The sequence below is a fragment of the Miscanthus floridulus genome, chromosome 10 (genome assembly GCF_019320115.1).
Source record: "Miscanthus floridulus cultivar M001 chromosome 10, ASM1932011v1, whole genome shotgun sequence".
NCBI classification, from domain to species: Eukaryota; Viridiplantae; Streptophyta; class Magnoliopsida; order Poales; family Poaceae; genus Miscanthus; species Miscanthus floridulus.
This window is the reverse complement of record NC_089589.1, coordinates 8,092,380-8,099,786: the sequence shown is the minus strand read 5'-3', so window position 1 is coordinate 8,099,786 and position 7,407 is coordinate 8,092,380.

The window sequence follows — 7,407 nt, the reverse complement described above, 5'->3', positions numbered from 1 at the left end:
TTATTAATTAATATACTAACACTTATTGAGTATCAAGAATATTTATATATTTAGTTAAATTTAAAATTGGTTAACTCATCAAAAGCAAGGTGTGTATTTATTTTGGGCAAGGCAGTACATACTTACTTAATTTAACACTTTATTATATTATCTTCACGGTTTAATAACCTGTCAAACATGTCACACGGGGGAGTAGACGAGCAACTTTGGCTCCTAAAATAGGACCTTAACTTGGGATTTAAACGTATCTTTTATTTTTGAGGGTGCCATTTATTTCCTAGACTGAACAGCAATAACTCTCAAATCAAAGCCACGAGAAGTCGCGCCGGGGAGAATGAGGCCGTATAGAAAGGGTCAGGAGAAGGCAGGGAAAGCCGTGCGGATGAGGAGGAGGCCGCACCATGGCAAATTGTCAATCACGCATAAGGGAGAGGGACGCGCCGGGAAGGGTGCTCGCGTGGGGGATAGGAGTGCCGGAGGAAGGATGTAGCCACACGTGGGCAGGATGGAGTTTGTGTCGGTTTGTTAAAAACGGTTAGTCACTGAAGACAATTTTTAAATTTCCGTCATATTTGAATTTTCATTTACCCAAAAAAATCACATGTCAATTGATTCTTACATACTATTTAGAACATAACTTTACAGTTGCTTCTATTTTTAACGTACCCACAAAATTTATTGTCATTGAGTGTTAATATATATTTAAATTAAACCTTAATTGCCAATGCTGCATGGTTTGTTAAGAGAATATTTTCCTATAATTGATAAATTATTAACATACTTTTTTCCTTGCGCACTTGTTTACTTGGTCTACACGGTGGCACATAACATTTATGCTTAATTTTAACTGAACACTAGTGGAAGTGTGTAATTTAGAAATATAAATTACATACTTTATGGTTATAGAATTATTTCTCATATTAGATCATATTGGTATCTACACGTAGATTTGAAGGGTATCTCAATTTTTTTATAGTTAAAGAGGGGTCATTGATATGAAAATTAAATGGATTATTTTATCTTTCGTAAAAACATATGTAGGTTATTTTTTAAAAAAAAATAGGTATTCATTATGGCATGTGATTTTTAAAAAATAGTATGTAAGAATCAATTGACATGTGATTTTTTTGGGTAAATGAAAATTCAAATATGACGGAAATTTAAAAATTGTCTTCGGTGACTAACCGTTTTTAACAAACCGACACAAACTCTTCCTGCCCACGTGTGGCTACATCCTTCCTCCGGCACTCCTATCCCCCACGCGAGCACCCTTCCTGGCGCGTCCCTCTCCCTTATGCGCGATTGACAATTTGCCATGGTGCGGCCTCCTCCTCGTCCGCACGGCTTTCCCTGCCTTCTCCTGACCCTTTCTATGCGGCCTCATTCTCCCCAGCGCGACTTCTCGTGGCTTTGATTTGAGAGTTATTGCTGGAGTTCAGTCTAGGAAATAAATGGCACACTCAAAAATAAAAGATACGTTTAAATCCCAAGTTAAGGTCCTATTTTAGGAGCCAAAGTTGCTCGTCTACTCCCGTGTGACATGTTTGACAGGTTATTAAACCGTGAAGATAATATAATAAAGTGTTAAATTAAGTAAGTATGTACTGCCTTGCCCAAAATAAATACACACCTTGCTTTTGATGAGTTAACCAATTTTCACGCATATTGGTATTCATTATGGCATGTGATTTTAAAAAAATAGTATGTAAGAATCAATTGACATGTGATTTTTTTTGGGTAAATGACATAGCAAAAGAGCTGGGATATTTTAAATTAACTGTTCATAGCAAAAGAGCTAGGTAATTAGATGTAAATTTAGAGGGTAATTTTATGAATATTTTGTGATGGCAAAGATGTATGATTTTTTTATAAAACAAAATAAGTCCAATGCATGTTTATTGGCGATAATGATTATAGTTTCTGATTTATGAGAATTTCTCGCATTTTCCTTCTGTTTTCTAACATATCTCACGAGAATTAACGTGTTGACTCCACTATAGACGTCAGTTAGTAATAGTAAGATAGCATGCTTTATTCCATTAGTGGTAGAAACATATATGTCGTATCACCTTCTGTGGTGATTCAAATTTGATATCTAATCATGCACAACTGCGTAGACAGTATTCCGACATCCAGTTGATGCGAAATGAGGCTTGGCATAGTAGGAGATGTATGATTAAACATCACATTAGGGTACAAGACTATTAAAGCAGCTACACGTATATGCTGCTTGTAAGTACATTATTAGCACATGCAGAACAGAAGCAGAGAAGGCACACACACACATCTATATCCATACATACTGAGATGATCGATCACGAGGTCGGGGTTGTCTGGGTCTTTGTCGATGGCGTGATAGGTATCGTTTTGCGTTCGTGCTTAGGCTTGGGGATAGAAATCTCTAGCCAGCCCGTATTCCACATGATCGCCTGCATCTTATTACTGTCGTAGCCGGGAGGCATCAGCAGGCGGACGTCCAGCGAGCTCGCCGGGCTGCTGCTGCTGCTCTTGTCCTCCTTATTGTACCTGATGACTAGGAGGGTCTGGTCCTCCGTTGTTGCAACCTCCAGGTCTTTCTCGGTCGTGGACTCTCCCACGTTGAGGCTGAGGATGATGCGGTTCTTCTCTTCCCCGAGACTCCAGTCGCTGCCGTCAAATGGGCGAGGGTGCACCAGGGCTTTGCAAATTTCAAAATAAAATTACTTTAGTACAACTTAGTGTGTGTGTGGGTATATGCTTACAAGAATATTTAATTAAATATGCATAGTATATCCATTAACCAAATTCGGTTAGGTCTCTAAAAGTCGATTTCCAAGCCCATCAAGTAGTTCGTCCATATACCCATTTGATGCTTAGATTCAGCATTTGAGTTTATATACTTTTTAATGGTTCACCGCAGGTACGTACCTCTTCGTTTGGCCCTATATCTAACGTGGTATGTGAAATCAGCGGCCAGCATGACATGAAATTTACAATTAGCTAATCACCTTGCCTTCACCTTTCTTGCTCCATTCCCTCTCGCCGGTAGCGTACGACACACAGGCGGTGAGCGCAAGAACCAAACAAGCAGCATTGGAGCAGGGGATAGTTGTGTGCAATTAAGGTCCGGTGTCGCATGGTGGATATGTGGCGGCGTGTGTGTCCCACGAGTCATCTTCTTCCTCTTCTTTCTTCCCAAAATCAACATAGGCACATATATGGTGGTGAGGGGCCAATTCAGCCAAGGGACACTCATGAACGAAAATAATGGATGGAATCGTGAGCTTCACCAATCTCCAGCACATCCGTGCGTGGGTGGTTTTAATTCACCCGATGGATGCTAGCAGCGGTCGGGCACGAGCGTGCCCGTCCATCGGTCGACGGTGGGTAGAAGGTAGAAGACATACGGTGGCAGAAATGGTGGTTCTAACATAGACTTGCCCCAAATACGGGCACATTGGGATGAGGCGACCACAACAGACTCAACACGCATGTGGTGAAGTAGGGATGGCCTACGCCGACGGGAACGACGGTGCACACGAGCTCAAATCTCAACCATGGCAACTGTTGTACGGTGGGCTAGGAGCTTCGACATGATTTCTATGTGTCCAATGAGTGCAAAAGGTAGATGATGCAGGGATGGACTTAATAAACCCGATTTCTAGGACATAGGTGAAGCGGAAGGCGAGGAACAACGAAGAGCTCGGTGACTGGTAACGGTGGTGGCCAGAACCGGAGCAAAGATAGAGCAGAGGCATAGATGGCGGTGGGGGGACAAGCATGAGCTCTGTAAATTTTATACCATGTTGACCGCTGACTCTACATGTCACGTCAGACCTAAGAGCCAAATGGAGGGGTATGAACGTGTGGTGAACCACTTAAAAAGTTTATAGACCAAAGTTGAATCTAGGGGGTAAATGAAGAGATATGGATCTGCGTTAAATCAACTAAAAAGTTTATGGATAAAAAAATACACTTTTAAAAGTTGATAGGCCACCGAAACTACGCGTAAGTAAATAGACCTCTCGTGCATTGAACTCCCTTTTTTTTGCAATGTCATGCATTTAACTCTATGCGCTTAACATGTCACATACTTCTTTCAAACAAAACATGTCGCATACTTGCATTATGTAGGAAGTACTGTATGTATTTGTCGATCGATAAATTAATGAAGTAAGTTTCTTTTTTGAAAAAAAAAATATTTATATTAACGTAGTACACGTACGTACGTGGTAGGTACGTGCGTGTACACCAGCTACAGGCCTACAGCTTACCACTGGGTTCGATGTTGTACTTCTGCGCATGGCACGCGAAGAGAGCAGCCCGAGACCGGGACTCCTTGCGTGAGGCCCAACGCAGAGCCGCTACTGACGCCGCCGCCGGTTGTCTGCTGCGGAGCTGCAGTGCGGCGGCGGGAGAGGATTTTCCCGGTGCCGGCGGCGCCCGGCTCAGGAGGGTGGTGCAGGAGCTCAACATCACCATCTAACTGCTAGCGCTAGCTACTACAAGGACGACGGTGTGTACTGCACTTATGTTCTTGTGCTCGATCGTCTAGCTATGCTTGCTTGCCCTACATAGAGGCCGTGTGGGGGACAAGTGCTGTGTAGCTTTGCTTCGCCAGCTAGTTCAGAATATACTTTTAGTGAACTGAACAAGCCGCTGCATGCTTTTGTAAAAGTATAAGCATATGTGATGGTTAGCTTTGCTTTGTCTGCCGGTTCAGTATCTATATTGCGTTCAAGCACAGCACACGTTGCTGCAGTGCTAAGGGGGTGTTTGGTTCCTACAGGAAAATTTTAGTCCCTATCCCATCGGATGTTTGGACACATGTATGAAGTATTAAATATAGACAAAAAAAAAACTAATTGCACAGATTATGGCTAATTTGCGAGACGAATTTTTTAAGCCTAATTAGTCCATGATTTGACAATGTGGTGCTACAGTAAATATGTGCTAATGGCGGATTAATTAGGCTTAATAAATTCGTCTCGTAAATTAGTCTCCATCTATGTAATTAGTTTTATAATTAACTCATATTTAGTTCTCCTAAATAACATCCGAACGTCTAATGTGACATGGACTAAAATTTAGTCCATGGAACCTAACACCCCCTAATGCATGTGATTTTGGTGGCCCTAAGAAAATAGGTTTGTACCTCTTTGCTTGTGTGGCGTGGGCCATTTGGAAAATCCAGAAGAAATGGCGATTGAAAAAAGATGCCTTGCAACCCCTCTGGAAATCTTATACTTGCCACTATCTTCCACTACCCTGGTTCTTCACATCACTGTCGGTTCAAAACATCTTTTCACTGTCAGATTTTAAACCGTCAGTGGCATACCAGCAGTGATGAGGGGGGCTCATCACTACCGGTTCTAAAAAAACGACAGTGATATGGTTTTCAAAAAACTCAAAAATAGGCTGAAAAATAGGGAAAATATTTTTTTAATACCGAGAGAAACCCCACTGGACAGCCACACAGTCGCGCGTCGTAAGTCACAAGTCACGTGATTTTTTGCACAAAAAACGCACGCTTCGCAGCCACCGACGCTCGAACAACACGCTGAAAAAATAGGGAAAATATTTTTTAATACCGGGAGAGACCCCACTGGACAGCCACATAGTCGCGCATCGCAAGTTACAAGCCACGTGATTTTGTGTGCGAAAAGCACACGCTTCGCGGCCACCGGCGCTCAAACTCCCGACCACCTGCTTCGCATGTTCGTCCACTAACAACTCCACCTGTAAGAAGCTTTTGTCCAAATGAGATTTTCATTCTAGCCATTTTATGTTTATCTGATTTTGAAATGAGTATTTATGATCCTAAATGAATTCAAATAAAAAAGTTGTCAACTACAAAGTTTTTTAACTTTTCGAGATCTACAACTTTGGTTTTGGTCATTTCTCCAACCGAGGTCATTTGAAGAATTTGAATTTCAAATTTAAGAAAATTCAACCGTATTTTACACTACATAAATGATTTCAAACGAAAAAGATGTCAACTACAAAGTTGCATAACTTTTCAAGATCTATAACTTTTGTTTTGGGCATTTCTCCATCCAAGATTATTTGAAAATTTTAAATTTTAAATTTTAGAAATCAAACATGATTTTCGTTAGATAGATTATTTCAAACGAAAATATTGTCAACTATAAAGTTGCATAACTTTTTTAGATCTACAACTTTTATTTTAGTCGCTTCTTTATCCGAGATCCTTAAATATCACTACACACTTACTTATGACTATGGAACATATGGCCTTAGTTGGTGTTAACTTATATGAAATCTTGCCAATCAAACAGAGGGACATCATAACGACTTCAAACAAAAAAGTTGTGAACTACAAAGTAGTATAACATTTTGAGATCTACAACTTTTGTTTTGGACACTTCTATATCCAAGATCCTTAACTACCACTCCACACTCAATTATGACTATGGAGCATATGGTACTCCTTTGGTATTAACTCTATAAAATCTTGTGGTGTATATTTGGACATTCAAACAGTCTCAAATAAAAAAAGTTTAAACTATAAAGTTATAAATCTCATCGAGTACTACAACTTTAATATAAAGTTCGTCTTCATCGGACATCATATGAGAAAGTTATGAACTTTTCTTATACCATACCACTGTTGGTTTAAGCCACGAACCGACAGTGATAGTATCAGTGTCGGTTTTTGGGTAAAACCGACAGTGATAACCTAATATCACTGTCGATTCTTGGCTAAAACCGACAATAATATGAACCGACAGTGAAGACCCGAATATCAGTGTCGGTTGGTCCTATCAGTATCGGTTTTAGCCAAAAACCAACAATGATGTGCTATCACTATCGGTTTCTTAAAATCCGGCAGTGATGCAGTCGGCAGTGAAAGTCATATCTGTAGTAGTGTTTTGTGTTAATTGGTGGCTATATATTTCTGCTAGGTATATGCTAAATCTGCTGAAAATTCACTATACCATAGTCGATCTATAGCGACTCTAAATCGGTCGCAAGGTGTGAGTGGGCTGGGCTGGGCATAAATTTCACTGTGCACACGTGAGTGGGCTGGGCGGGGCGTGCAATGTGCTATTCCGACATATGGTCTGACTCTAATATGCGTTTTTAACAACCGATAGTTCGAAATATATATAGCGACCGATTTCCTGTAGCTGTATAAGTAAAAATAGCACGGATGATCTGTTAGGACTTTATAGCGTCCGCTTGTTAATCGTTAATATTATATTTTAGAGACCGTCGTTCATCGTAATAGATTGGTTGTGGCATAGTGATTCTGGAGTCAATTTTGTTTTGTCCATATTTTGCGTTAAACAGTTTGTAATAGTAAGACCATAACATGCTTTATTATATCATTAGTAGTACCGAGAACAGGCATGTGTCATGTCGTGATTTATATTCTTATATTCATGTAATTGCCTAATATATATT